Source organism: Cryptomeria japonica, chromosome 4 (assembly GCF_030272615.1).
Source record: "Cryptomeria japonica chromosome 4, Sugi_1.0, whole genome shotgun sequence".
NCBI lineage: Eukaryota > Viridiplantae > Streptophyta > Pinopsida > Cupressales > Cupressaceae > Cryptomeria > Cryptomeria japonica.
The window spans coordinates 62,328,661-62,344,726 of record NC_081408.1 but is presented as its reverse complement, the minus strand read 5'-3'; positions in this window follow the sequence as shown (position 1 = coordinate 62,344,726).

Genomic DNA, 16,066 nt, shown 5'->3' with positions numbered 1-16,066 from the left:
CTATTTTGTGCAGTACATTCTTATTGAATTTAACCATCCGACTGTAGTCAGTGTGACTCCCATTTTGTGATTGAGCAGTGAGCTCTAGGTGCTTGGCCTTTCTGCATGTGCAGACCCCATTTATGTACACTTACTATCTATAGTAGTATCATCTGATTGTGGGTAAGGTTTCCCACTATGGTTTTTCCCCTTACAGGGTTTCCACATACAAATATTGGTTTTATGTGTTGTGGATGACTTTGTCTTTATGTTTCATGCACTAATCCTTACCGGTATAGCAATTAACTGTTAAAACTGTCTACCAGCATATTAAACTGGTTTATTGGTATTAAGCATTAAGTTGGTTAATTTGTTTTGGGTTTGAATTCATTTGACAACTGATTCACCCCCTCCCCCCCCTCAGTTGTCTCTGGGACATAACATAATATGTGTTAACCATGTGTTTTTCCATATCAATCTCTCCCCCTTTGACAGGCAATACAAAAACCAGGTTCAAATACCAAATACCAACCAATTCAGTATACCAACTACTCCCTCTGAGAAGTACCTCTCCTCATCAAAACCAAAATAAAATATTTCTCTATTAATTTTGTCGGTTGATGACAAACATCAACTATCTAAGTCTCTACTGGTGGGGGTATGACCCCAAGATGTTCTCTGAGATACTCAAAAGTTTCTTTAGGCAAAGGCTTAGTGAAAATATCTACAATCTACTCTTAAGTATTCACATAAACCAGTTTTACTTCTTTTGCTTCAACATCCTCCTTTAGAAAATTTAGTTTGATAGAAACATGTTTAGTTTTAGAATTTATTACCAGATTCTTAGATATATCAATTGCTGCAATGTTATCACAATAGATAGTTATAGGTTCCTTGCATTTTACCTTTATGTCTTTCAACATTTTCTTAAGCCATAATACTTGTATACAGTTGGTTGCTACTGCAACATATTCTGATTCTGCTATTGATAAAGATGTGCAACTTTGTTTCTTACTTAACCAAGAAATTAATCTTCTTCCAAGGAAAAATTCTCTGCCAGTGGTTCTTTTTTTGTCATCCACAGCTCTTGCCCAATTTGTTTCTATGTATGCACATAATTCAAAGTTTTGATCTCTAGGATACCATAAGCCAAGATTTGTAGTAACTTGTAAGTACCGGAAAATCCTTTTTACTGCTAATTCATGATTTTCTCTAGGATTATTCTAAAATCTTGAAACAATACATACTGCATTCATAATATTAGGTCTTGTTTGTGTGAAATACAGTAAACCTCCTATCACATATTTGTACCTAGTCGGATTAACAGGTGTAGATTCATCCCTTAGTGATAATTTGTTATTTGTAGTCATAGGTGTGCTTACCGGTTTAGAGTTTTCCATCCCAAATTTCTTTAATAACTCCTTCAAGTGCTTAGATTGACTCAAGAGTATACCTTTATCAGTCTATGAAATTTGCAATCCTAAAAATAATTTTATCTCTCCAATCATAGACATTTCAAATTCTTGTTGCATTTCAATAGAAAAGTCTTTACATAAATCATCTTCTCCTCCAAAGATTATATCATCAAAAAAAACTTCTATAACCAAGATGTCATCATTAGTCACTTTATAGTATAAGTTATTGTCAGCATTACCTTTAGAAAAACAATCTTCAAAAGATATTTATCCAATCTAGGATACCAAGCTCTTGGAGCTTGCTTCAATCCATACAAATATTTCCTTAACCTGCAAACCATATCTTTATTATCTGTCAAAGAAAATCCATCAGGTTGCTCAATGTAAACTTCTTCTTCAAGATCTCCATTAAGAAATGCACATTTAATATCCATTTGATATACTTTGTAGTTCTTGTGTGCTACAAAAGCCAAGAATAATCTAACTACCTCAATTCTAGCTACCGGTGCGAAGGTTTCATTGTAATCAATTCCTTCTTTCTAAGAATATCCCTTACACACTAGTCTTGCTTTATTTCTGATTACCTTACCATCTTCATTGAGTTTGTTTCTAAATACCCATTTTGTTCCAATTTTATTTTTGTCTTTAGGCTGAGGAACTAATGTCCATGTGTTATTGTTTTCAATTTGTTCTAATTCTTCTTCCATAGCTTTAATCTAGTGTTTATCTTCATATGCGTCATTAATTGATGATGGTTCAATTTGAGAAATAAGACATACCTCTTCATTTTCTAGTCTTCCTCTTATCATAACTCCTTGATACTTGTTCCCAATTATCTGATTTTCAGAGTGGTTCAATCTTGCATACTGGGTTGTCTTCGGTTGCTATTGTTCCTCAGTTACAACGAAATTTTTAGATGATACCGGTGTAACTGGATCTTCATTTTGTACCGGTGGGTTCAATGTAGGTTTATTTTTCAGTATCTCTATTGCCGGTTCAGAGTCTATATACCTTGAAGTTCCTCTAGACTGTTCATCAATTTTCACATTTGTACTTCAATAATTTTCTGCAATCTCTTGTTAAAACATCTATATGCTTTGCTTTTAGATGAATAACCAAGAAATATTCCTTCATCACTTATAAGATCAAATTTGCCAATATACTCATCTCCTCTAATATAGCATTTACTTCCAAATATTTTGAAATATTTAAGAGTAGGAGTAATGCCAAACCATAGTTCATGAGGAGTCTTACCAGTTTCACCTTTGATGTGAACTTTGTTGAATGTATAGAATGTTGTTCTTACAACCTCTCTCCAATATACATGTGGTAGATTTGCTTCAGATAACATACTTCTAGCTACATCCAAGATGGTTTTTTTTTTCTTTTCTACAACTCCATTTTGTTGTGGTGTCCGGGGTGCTGATAATTGTCTTCTGATTCCATTTATTTCACATAATGTATTAAATTCCTTAGATGTAAATTCATTTCCTTGATCTGATCTCAGACATTTTATTTTCTTACTGGTTTCATTTTCTACCATTGCTTTGAATAGTTTGAAATTCCCAAGTGCTTCTGATTTTTCTCTAAGAAAAGTAACCCAACACATTCTAGAATAGTCATCAATGATTAGCATGAAATATCTATAACCTTGTAAGCTTTTAGTTCTAGCTGGACCACATAAATCAGTATGAATTAGATCAAGAGAATTATTGGATTTTTCTAAATTACTTTTAAAAGATGCTCTAACTTGTTTTCCAAATTGACATTCCTTACAAACCAGATTGTGAGGTTTGACAATCTTACGTAAATCTCTAATTGCTTTAGTAGTAATAATTTTCACAATGCAATCAAAATTTACATGACAAAGTCTCTTATGCCATAGCCAACTTTCATCAATATGTGCAATCAAGCATGTATTTTCACTATTATTCAAATGAAAGATGTTACCTCTAGTTTGACTACCAGTTGCAATTTCCAAACCAGTTATGTTCATAATTTTGCATTTCCCATTCTTGAATTGTAACTGAAATCTTTTTTCAACTAATTGACCAACACTCAAAAGATTATGTTTTAAACCTTCAACAAAGTAAACATTGTCAGTATTATGCTTACCATAAAGAGATATAGTACCTTTTCCTTTTATCAAAAAAGCTTTATCATCTCCAAATCTTACTAGATCTCCATTATATTCCTGAAAGTTCAAGAATTTACCTTAATCACTAGTCATATGATGTGAACATCCTGAATCAATGATCCATTCATCCTTAACTTGTATTTTAGCTGCTAGGGCCTGCTCTACTAGTTGGATAGTAGGTGTCAGTTGATCTTCTATTATAGCAACAAAAACCCATCCATTGTTTGTCAAATCCTCATCAGAATCATTAGTGACTCCTTCATCAACAAGATAACAAGATTTGTCTTTATTCTTCTTAAATCTATATCTTTAATATTCAAGGTTAGGCTTGTATGTTCTTCTAGCTTCTTCTCTCAATCTAGCATGTCTATCAGGGAATCTTGAAGCCATATGAGCAATCTTATTACATTTAAAACATTTAAAGGGTGCTTTACCTTCATACTTACTTCCAACTGGACCTTTAGGCATTTTCCTTGCAAATAGTGCTTCTAGTTCTTCTAGTTCTTCATTTTCTCTCCTGCTTTCTTCAAGTTCTCTTGCATAAAAGGCTTTCCAATTAGATTTGTCAAATGATGGTGCAGATGATGTTGATGCCCTAAAAGCTAAATCTATCTTTATAGTAGCAACATGACCAAATTCGTCAATTTCAAAAGCTGAAAGTTTTCCAATCAATGTGTCCCTAGTTACTAATGTATTAGGCATTTTTCTTAACTCATTTATAGCAGTATCTTTCATTTTGTATGCCGGTGGAAATCCTCTTAAAATTTTTGAAACAATTTCATCTTCACTTAAAGTTCCTCCACAACATTTAATACCCAAAATAATTTCATTTACTCTCTCCATGAAAGCAAAAATCCTTTCATCTTCTTCCATTTTCAGATTTTCATACCTGACTCGGAAGCTTTCAAGTTTTGCAATTTTGACTATGGAATCTCCTTCATTCAATGTTTCCAAATAGTCCCAAATAGCTTGAGCAATAGATCTATTTGATAATCCCATGATTTGTTGATCTGATAATGCACTCAAAATTGCTTCTCTTGCTTTGCAATCATTTTCTTCATCTTTTCCTAAGGTAGGTGCATTGGGCTGACCTGGAGTAGAAGCAATATAGCCATTCTTTGTAACTTCCTAGATGTCCTTCCCAATGAAAAATAGATGTCTCTCCATCTTGATCTTCCATATTCCATAGTTGGTTCCATCAAGTTTAGGATCGTCCTTCCTGAAATAGTTACAAGACATTGGATCTCTTCAAGCTATTAAACTTCTGGAAAAAGAGGACTAGGCTCTGATACCAATTGTTAGGTCCTGAAGACAACTAAGAGGGGGTGGGTGAATCAGTTGTCTAATAAATTTAAACCAAAAATAGCTTATCTAGACCAAATGCTTAATACCGGTAAACCAAACTTTTATGTCGGTAGACAGTTTATCAGTTAATTGCAGTACCGGTAAAGATTAATGCATGAAACATAAATACAATAACATCCACAACACATAACACCAATATTTGTACGTGGAAACCCTATAAGGGGAAAAACCACAATGGGAAACCTTACCCACAATCAAATGATACTACTATAGATAATATGTGTATACAAATAGGGTTTGCACATGTAGAAAGCCAAAGCGCCTAGAGCTCACTACTCAAACACAAATAGGAGTCACACTGACTACAATTGGATGATTAAATCCAATAATGACATACTGCTCAAAATAGCATCTTCATATGATGGATTCAGTACCGATGTAGTTCTGATATGTCTTCACAAAAATCTTCTTTCAACATTCAAATGATGTTTGTGTGTATAGCTCTGCTTATTCTTGCATATACCTTCTTACAATTCCTTTCTTCAATTGCATATCAATCTTACAAATAAGATCTTACATATATACCATAACCTAAGACCAATTTTAGTAGGTCGGCTCTAAAAGATATTACAATAAAAACAATTTACAAATAAATCAATAACCGATGCAATAACCAATACAACATGTTGGCTTAATGCATTTGCAACAATAATAAATCATCTGCAAAGTGTGTCATGTTGATCTGGAATAGATAAGCCTGTCGGTGCTTATTCTGGACCTATTTGCCGGTAACATCAAATATGCAATCTTGAATATACCAATAAACAAATCTCCAAGACAAAGTGTCCAAATGATGTCTTCAACAAAACCAAGTGTTCTCCATGTTATTCCAAGTGTCGGTGAACAATATATCATGTCGGTGAACTAGATACCGGTGACTGTGCATAAAGTCACTTGCTTGCCGGTGAACATTGCCAATTCTCCAAAGTGCCAAAGTTGATAAGTGTTAATAGGTGTTGACATCAATGACAAAACCATATCAACATATCCAAAATACCAAAAAATACATATACAGAGAGTAATCAATCTCTCCAACAATCTCTCCCCAAGGGATAATGTGTTTCTCATATCAATCTCTCCCCCTTTGACATCAAATGGAAAAGCATTAAAAACCATATTAAATATAAAATACCAACTTATTCAATATACCAACTACTCCCCCTGAGAAGTAGCTCTCCTCATTAAAGCCAGAATAAAATATTTCTCTGTTAATTCTGTTGGTTGATGATAAACATCAACTGTCTAAGTCTCCACGGGTGGGGGTAGGACTCTAAATTGCTCTTTGAGATATTCAAAAGTTTCCTTAGGAAAAGGCTTTGTAAAAATATCTACAATCTGCTCTTTAGTATTCACATAAACCAATTTCACTTCGTTTGCTTCAACATTCTCCTTTAGAAAATTGAATTTGATAGACATGTTTAGTTTTAGAATGAAATACCAAGTTCTTTGATATATCAATTACTGCCATATTATCATAGTAAATAGTTATAGATTCTTTGCATTTTACCTTTATGTCATTCAACATTTGTTTGATCCATAATACATGTGTCCAGTTAGTTACTATTGCAACATATTCTGATTCTACTATTGATAGACTTGTACAACTCTATTTTTTGCTCAACCATGAAATTAGTCTGCTACCAAGAAAAAATGCTCTGCCTGTGGTGCTTTTTCTATCATCCACATCTCCTACCCAATTAGCATTTGTGTATGCACATAACTCAAAATTTTCATCTCTAGGATACCATAAACCAAGATTTGTAGTGCTTTGTAGGTACCGAAAAATCCTTTTCACTACTGATTCATGATTTTCTTTAGGATTACTCTAAAATATTGGAACAATACATATTGCATTCATAATATCAAGTCTTGTTTGTGTCAAATACAGTAAACCTCCTATCAAAGACTTGTATCTAGTTGGATTAACAGGTGTTGATTCATCCTTCAAAGATAATTTATCAGTTGTAGTCATAGGTGTGCTTACCAGTTTAGAATTTTCCATGCCAAATTTCTGTAGTAATTCCTTCAAGTACTTAGATTGACATAGAAATATACCTTTATCAGTCTGTGAAATCTGCAATCCTAAAAACAAATTTATCTCTCTAATCATAGACATTTCAAATTCTTGCTGCATTTTGTTAGAAAAGTCTTTACACAAACCATCTTCTCCTCCAAAGATTATATCATTAACAAAAAATTCAATAACCAAGATGTCATCATTAGTCACTTTGTAGTATAGATTGTTGTTAGTGTTACCTTTAGTGTATTCAAGCTTCAAAAGATATTTGTCCAATATAGCATACCAAGCTCTAGGAGCTTGTTTCAATCCATATAAAGCTCTCCTTAACCTATGAACCATGTCTTTGTTATCTGTAAAATAAAATCCATCAGGTTGTTCAATATAAACTTCTTCTTCAAGATCTCCATTCAGAAATGCATATTTAACATCCATTTGATATACTTTATAGTTCTTGTGTGCTACAAAAGCCAATAAAAGTTCAACTGCCTCAATTCTAGCTATTGGTGCAAAGGTTTCATTGTAATCAATTCCTTCTTTGTGTGAATATCCCTTACACACTAATCTTGCTTTATTTTTTATTACCTTACCATCTTCAATAAGTTTATTTCTAAAAACCCATTTAGTTACAATTACATTTTTGTCTTTAGGCTGGGGAGCTAATGACCAAGTGTTATTCCTTTAAATTTGTTCCAATTCATCTTCTATAGCTTTAATCCAATATTTATCTTCACATGCCTCATTAATTGATGCAGGTTCAATTTGAGAAATAAGACATACCTCTTCATTTTTTGATATTCCTCTAGTCATAACTCCTTGAAGTTTGTTTCCAGTTATTTGATCTTCAGAATGATTCAGTCTTACATATTGGGGTGTTTTTCCTTGCTGCTATTCTTTAGTGACTATTGAATCTCCAAATGATGCAGGTGTAACTGGATCACCATTCTGTACTACTGTATTCATAGTAGGTTCATTTGTGATTATCTCTATTGCCGGTTCAGAGTTTGTGTACCTTGAATTTCCTCTAAACTGTTCATCAATCTTCACAATTGCACTCTCAACAATTTTCTGCAATCTCTTGTTAAAACATCTATATGCCTTGCTCTTAGATGAATAACCAAGAAATATTTCTTCACCACTTCTAGGATCAAATTTTCCAATATACTCATCTCTTCTAATATAGTATTTACTTCCAAATATTCTAAAATATTTTAGAGTAGGAGTATTACCAAACCATAGTTCATGTGGGGTCTTACCGGTTTCACCTCTGATGTGAACTCTGTTGGTAGATGCACACTCCAATGAGAAATTGTATGTGATTGAAGGTTATGGCAACCTTGCAATCCTATGACACCGGCAAAGACATTATACTGACATCAGTAGATCACACTCTACACCGGCACTCAGGACACCAACACCGACACAGAAGAAAGGAAGTATACTGGCACAAAGGCCGACAAGATTTTGTTATATTATATTTTGTTTATTATTGTAAAACTTTGTAAGCCAACTTGGTAAATTGTAAAATGAATCTTATATATAAAAGAGATCATTGTAAACATTTGATATGAGTGATGTAAGCGATAAGGAAAAATATTAAGTAGAGCTATTATGTGAAATATAGGTTAGGTTTATGTAAGAAGCAGAATAGCAAGCAGTATTGGATCAGGCATTATAGATGCTATTGTAAAGTAGTACAAGATATTGGATTTGTATAATCCTCATTGTAAGTCAGTGAGACTTCCCATTGAGCAGTGAGCTCTAGGCAGTTGGCCTTCCTGCATGTGCAGGCCCCTATTGTAAGTAATATTCTCTTATTGGCCAGTGAGTGAATATTGTGAGTCACAAATCCCATCAAGGTTTTTCCCACACCGGGTTTCCTTGTTAAAACCTTGTGTTATGGTGTTTTTTTCATGTGGATGTTCTTAATTCTATTTATTACATTATTTCTCGCATACCGATACACTATTATATTATGTTCTGCATGTTTTAAGTTAAGAAATTCTAAATACTGGTCAGATACTGATTCACCCCCCCTCTCAGTATCTATGGGATTCCTAACAAAATCTATTGAATGTATAAACAATTGTATTGACCTCTTCTCTCCAATATATATGAGGTAGATTTGCTTATGATATCATACTTCTGGCTGCATCCAAGATAGTTTTATTTTTCCTTTCCACAACTCCATTCTGCTGGTGTTTCCGGGGTGTTGATAACTATCTTCTGATCCCATTCACTTCACTGAATGTATTAAATTCCTTAGATGTGAATTCACATCCTTGATCTAATCTCAAACAGTTGATTTTCTTGTCGGTTTCATTTTCTACCATTACCTTGAATAGTTTGAATTTCCCAAATGCTTCAGATTTCTCCCTGAGAAAAGTAACCCAACACATTCTAGAATAGTCATCAATGATTAGCATAAAATACCCATCTCCTTGTATACTTCTAGTTCTTGTTGGACCACATAAATCAATGTGAATTAAATGAAGAACATTGTAAGAGTTCTCTGGAATACTCTTGAAAGTTGGTCTAACTTGCTTTCCAAATTGACATTCCTTACATACCGGATTGTGAGGTTTAACAATCTTAGGTAAATCTCTTACCACCTTAGTAGTACTGATTTTCACAATGCAATCAACATTTACATGACAAAGTCTCTCATGCCATAACCAATTTTCATAAATATGTGCAATCAAACATGCTTTATCATTGTTGTTCAAATGAGAGATATTACCTCTAGTCTGATTACCGGTTGCAATTTCCAAACCAGTTCTGTTTAAGATTTTTCATTTACCATTCTTGAATTGTAAGTGAAATCCTTTCTCAACTAATTGACCAACACTCAAAAGATTATGCTTCAAACCTTCAACATAGTAAACATTATCAGTATTGTGCTTACCATCAAAAGATATAGTGCATTTTGCTTTGATCAAACAAACTTAATCATCTCCAAATCTTACTAGACCTCCATTGTATTCCTGAAAGGTTAAGAATTTACTCTTATCACCAGTCATATGATGTGAACATCCTGAATCAATAATCCATTCATCCTTATCTTCAAGTTTAGCTACCAAATCTTGCTCTACCGGTTGAACAATAGGTGTTGGTTGATCTTCTATTATAGCAACAAAAGCCCATCCATTGACTATCGGATCCTCATCAGAATCATTAGTAACTCATTCATCAACATAATAACAAGATCTATCTCTATTCTTCTTAAACTTGTATTTCTGATAGTCAGGGTTAGGCTTATATGTTCTTTTAGTTTCTTCTCTTAATCTTGCATGTCTATCAGGACATCTAGAATCCATATGACCAATCTTATTATAGTTAAAACATTTAAAGGGTGTTTTACCTTCATACTTACTTCCAATTGGACCTTTAGGCATTTTCCTTGCAAATTGTGCTTCAAGTTCTTCATTTTCTCTCTTGCTTTCTTCAAGTTCTCTTCCATAGAAGGGTTTCCAATCAGATTTATCAGATGATGATGATGATGATGTAGTTGATGATGATGCTTTGAAGGCTAGATTTGTCCTAATAGTAGTAACAGGACCAAATTCCTCAAGCTCAAAAGCTAAAATTTTTCCAACCAAAGTGTCTCTAGATACTGATACATTAGGCATTGTTCTCAATTCATTTATAGCAGTAAATTTCATTTTATATGATAGTGGCAAAGCTCTTACAACTTTAGAAACAATCTCATCTTCACTTAAGGTTCCTCCACAACATTGTATACCCAAAACAATTTCATTTTCTCTTTTCATAAAAGCAAAAATTATTTCTTCTTCTTCCATTTTCAGACTTTCATACCTGACCCAGAAGTATTCAAGTTTTGCAATTTTGACTGTGGAATCTCCTTCATTCAATGTTTCTAGTTTTTTCCCAGATAGCTTTAGTAGTAGATCTGTTTGACAATCCCATGACTTGCTGATCTGATAATGCGCTCAAAAGTGCTTCTCTTGCTTTGCAATCATGTTCCTTATCTTTAGCCAAGTTAGGTGGAGTAGGTTGACCTTGAGTAGGAGCAGTATAGCCATTCTTTGTAACATCCCATATGTCCTTTCCAATGCAATTCAAATGTGTCTTTGTCCTGATCTTCCATATGCCATAGTTAGTTCCATCAATTATTGAACTGTCCTTCCTGAAATAGTTACAATACACTGGATCCCCTCAAGCTATTAAACTTTTGCAAAAAGAGGACTAGGCCCCAAAGACAACTGAGAGGCGGTGGGGGGGGGGGGGGGGCGATGAATCAGTTGTCTAATAAATTCAACCAAAATTAACTTAACCAAAACTTAATGCTTAATACCAATAAACCAAACTTTATTGTTGGTAGATAGTTTTATTAGTTAATTGCATTACCGGTAAAGATTAATGCATGAAATAGAAAGACAACAATATCCACAACACATAACACAAATATTTGTATGTGGAAACCCTGTAAGGGGAAAAACCACGGTGGGAAGCCTTACCCACAATCAAATGATACTACTACAGATAGTATGAGTGTACAATATGGATTATGCACATGCAGAAAGGCTAGTTGCCTAGAGCTCACTACTCAATTACAAAATGAGAGTCACACTGACTACAATTGGATGGTTAAATCCAATGATAATGTATGGCATAAAATAGCATCTTCATATGCTGAATTCAGTAGTGGTTTAGTTCTAATTGCCTTCACAAAAACCCTCCTTCAACCGTCAAATGATGTCTGCGTGTATAGCTCTGCTTATTTTTGCATATACCTTATTATAATTCTATTTTTTTTCAATCACATATCAATCTCACAAATGAGATCTTACATTTATACCATAACCTAAGACCAATTGAATAGGTCAACTCACTAAAAGATATTACAATAAAATTAATTACAAATGAATCAATATCTGATGCATGATGTTGGCTCAAATGCATTTATAATAATAATAAATCATCTGCATATCATGTCATGATGATCTGGAATAGATATGCCTATCGGTGTGTATCCTAGACCTATTTGCCAGTAATAGCAAATATGCAAACCCGAATAAGAAAATAACCAAATCACCAAAACCAAGTGATCAAATAATGTCTTCAACATAACCAAGTAATCTCCAAGTCCTTCCAAGTGTTGGTGAACAATATAATCTATCGATGAACCAAAAACCGGTGATTGTGCATAAGTCTCTGACTTGTCAATGAATATAACCAAAATCTCCAAGTGCTGATAAGTGTTGACAAGTGATGGCAGGTGTTGACATCAATGATAAAACCATATCAACATATCCAAAATACCAACAAAGTCATGGTGAAATGGTTGTGTGATAAGTATTATAGTATGATCAATTTAATGTAATTATGTAATATTATAAATTTGGGTCTTTTTGAATTTGTCATGGTTTATAATGAAATAATTTATACAAAAGAAAAAAGAAAAATAAGTTAGAATTTTGCAAATATTTGAGAATGATAAAAAAATTTCAGAGTAAAAACTTCCAAGTCTTCCAAAAGAACATAATTTGTAATAAGAAGATCATAAACTAACCACTAGTTTTTATATATACTATCTATTCGTTCCTTGAATGCCACCTAAATTTACTTAACTACCTATATAAGACTATATTAATCATCACATAACTTAGGTAAGAGCATATTAAAAGATTAAGGGCATAACCTACCCCCATTCTTCAAAGATGCATTCTCTTTGACACTTATACATTGTGGATGATTTTGCACAAAATCTTTATTTTCTTAAGTAGCATCTTTGATTGAATAGATCTTCCATTTGATCAAATACTTTAAGATTAGCCTCATCATAGCCTTAGTGCTTGTTTGAAGAATTTTTTCAAGATCAAAAAATATTTTACCTTCCTAGTATGTGTTACAACTCTTTGTTGCAAATGCGATGTTGATGGTTTTTATTAATGGTTGTCATTGATGTCAACATATTGTTTTGAGAATTTGTGACTCCAAATATATGCTATGTAGTTGATATTCATGGTTGATTGTTATGATGATAGTGATTTGGATTTCTCCTCTTACCGGATATGGTATTGATTTATTGTATTCATAAGTATCTTGATTTCATTCTTAATAGTGCTCTTTTGGGTCCAATTCAATCCAGAATTGGAGATTGAGTAGTGGCATTTGTGTAGCATATGAGTCATGATTTGGGTCATGTTGATATTTTTTTAGGATAGCATCTAACACAGAATAAAGTTACCAATGGTCACCTTACTCTCTCTTGATCAAGGTTAGGCCCTATGCTAAGATTGCAAAAAACATCAAATGGCTAACTCCAAGGTTCCTTTATGCATGGATGTGACTAAGTTGGCTAATGTGTTTACTATTAATACAAGGGGCCTTACGTATTCTCAAAGAAGATATGACAATTTTATGATTTCAAGGAATTGACTCGCGAAATGATTTATCTTTGAAGGGGTTCATTTTTTAGGATTTTTTGATTTAAAGAATGCAGAAAGTAAAGAGGAAGGGTTGAGAGAGATACACTAAGTCTAATCTAATCCTAAGATCAAAAAGATGGGATTACTTACGCAAAATCAAACCACACTTCGCTTTGCCAACACGACACAACTACACAAAGGCAGTGCAATCTTCAGGGTTGTGAAATAATTTTTCAGATTACCAATGAATGTGATCAATTCAAACAACATCCACCTGATAATCGAAGTTAAGTCCACACATATAATAGGCTCAGACTAACCTTACAAAGTAGGTAACAATTAGATGCAAACAAAAGCTATGAGCTTGGATTTTACAACAGGCAATCCTATCAAATCCCATTCATCCAATAGCTTAAAAGAAAATCTATTTTAAATGAAGAGAGTGAGGCCATGAAAGCCTTAAGGAAACACAATAATACACCAACAATAAAATAATTTATTAAGTGATTTTCATGAAAACTTATAGCAACAATCTTTGAAATCAATCTCTCCTTTACAACTAAGGGGGTTCACCCCTTTATATAGGCTTCAAGCCATGGCTACATTCAAAACCCTAATTGGGGTTTCTCCCTAAAATATTACCCACACATGATGCAACAAGGTGGGAATCAACAATAAATACCCATTATGCCCATATATAATTAATTCCATCTAGTTATAATTAAATACATTCCTGCCAAAAATGGCGTTGGTGCAAGTGCACCTAGATTTCTTGATGAATTTTCACAATTTTGGAGTGAATGATCCTTATTGGGTCAATGAGTGAATAAAAGAATATTAAAAGGTCCAAAAATGTGTTTAAAGGTTATTTGTAGTTTTATTGTCTCTAGTGTTAACTTATTCTCTCATTTTTGGCCAATGTGCCTTTGCAAGCCTAACATGGCATCATATAGAAAAAATATGTAAAACTCCTTGTAAGGCCTCATAAGGCTTTTGGAAATGTTGATTTGATGTTAGGAAAACATACTAGGGGGTTAAGAGTGTGTAGATATGCACAAGTTTGAAAAATGCATTGTGGAGCAAAAGTTGTCATGTTTGATTAACAATATTTTGCAACAATATGAGCAATTTTAAAAAAATGATCAAATCGATGGTTAGAAGTGTTAGGACCAATATGGAAAGCTAACGTACCGAGAGGGGAGGGGTGAATCAGTACTTCAAATCCCTTCTTCAACAATAACTTTACTATTAAGGATAAACCAAAAACTATTGTAACATAACATAAAGCTAAAACAAATAAATAACAATCATACATGATTCACTCCATAACATATATAGTTTGGTTACACATAAACTCTTGGTTAGAGAGAAAAACTGTGGTGGGGATGGCACCCACAACTTCACTACTACAATAATAAAGGTTGCTCGGTTAGCTACATGTTCAGATATTTCCGATAGCTTACTCTATTAGGAGTATCAAGATCATTAGATCTACCTTGCTAAAGGATTTTACAACACTTATTCTAAATGCTGCACCTAGTTAAAGGCTTTACAATTTATAGACTTTGTTAGAGTCTTTTACCCTATTAAAGGTTTCTCTTACAACTCAAAATATTACTATTGGTGTAAATAAATATTCATTTTGGATATTATTACACTTACTTAAGTTAACTTAGGATATTGCATCTCTTCGTAGTTTGGATTTGAGACACTTAGGGAAGTGTGCACATAGGGATAGAGCTTGTAGGAGAAATTCCACCTTTTGTGGTCTTCTTTTGCTATTACACTCCACATTCAATGGGTCATCCACCTCTTGTGGAATATTATATTATTTCTCCTACCTACCCCAAGTATTTCTTACCTACCCTTGTTTCTCATTGGGCCACATGTCATATTTGTGTGCTCATACATCCATATGGCCTTGCCTATATAAGTAGGCCTATATTCATTGTATTGGTTAATCCAGTTGATCATTTGCATATTGATGAGAATATAGTTTGTTCTTATCATTCTATTGTCTCTCTTTTTATGCTTTTCATTGTGCTCTTGATCTTGGCAAAATCCTACATGGTATTAGAGCTATTGGGGCTTCATTGATTAGTTTTTTGGAGACATTTTGAAGGCTTCTATTTTTTGATTTGGAGATCTTCACTTTTTGGGGGCATCGTACAGTGATTTGGACATCACTGTTGAATCCAGGAGGTCGTTTCCATAAATTTTGACTATAAAGTCGACCTATTTTGGTGAGAAATTTTTTTTCCCCATTTTGGCTATTATCGTATGGATTTTGAAAAAAAATTTCAAAAAAAAAATTAAAAATTCGCAAGGGCGATCAAAATTTTCAAAAAAAAAACAAAAAAAAAATATTTTTGGGGGGTCCACAGACCCCCCCCCCCGTGCCCCCTGTACCTACGTGTTGCAGGTTGGAGGTCGTACCCGCCTGCAACACTTGCAATGCCTGCCGGCCCATACTCCTCCGAAGCCCGCCGCCAACCGTCCAGTCCTCCCGACTTCCACTGCACCCCGCTCACCATTGTCGCTGCCATCGGCCACCTCGCTCCCACCGCCGGATTCCCTCAGCTCCCACCCACCGGTCTCCATCCCTTCGGCAGCTCCCTCCATCTCTGGTGCCTCGGCTCCCAGCTGTCGATTACCTCCGGCAATGCCTTCTCTCTACCGGTGCTACAAAACCAATGGAATCCACGCCCACCATGTGGCAAGCAGCCACTGGCCCGCGGTCTGCAGTCTGTACACACAGTCA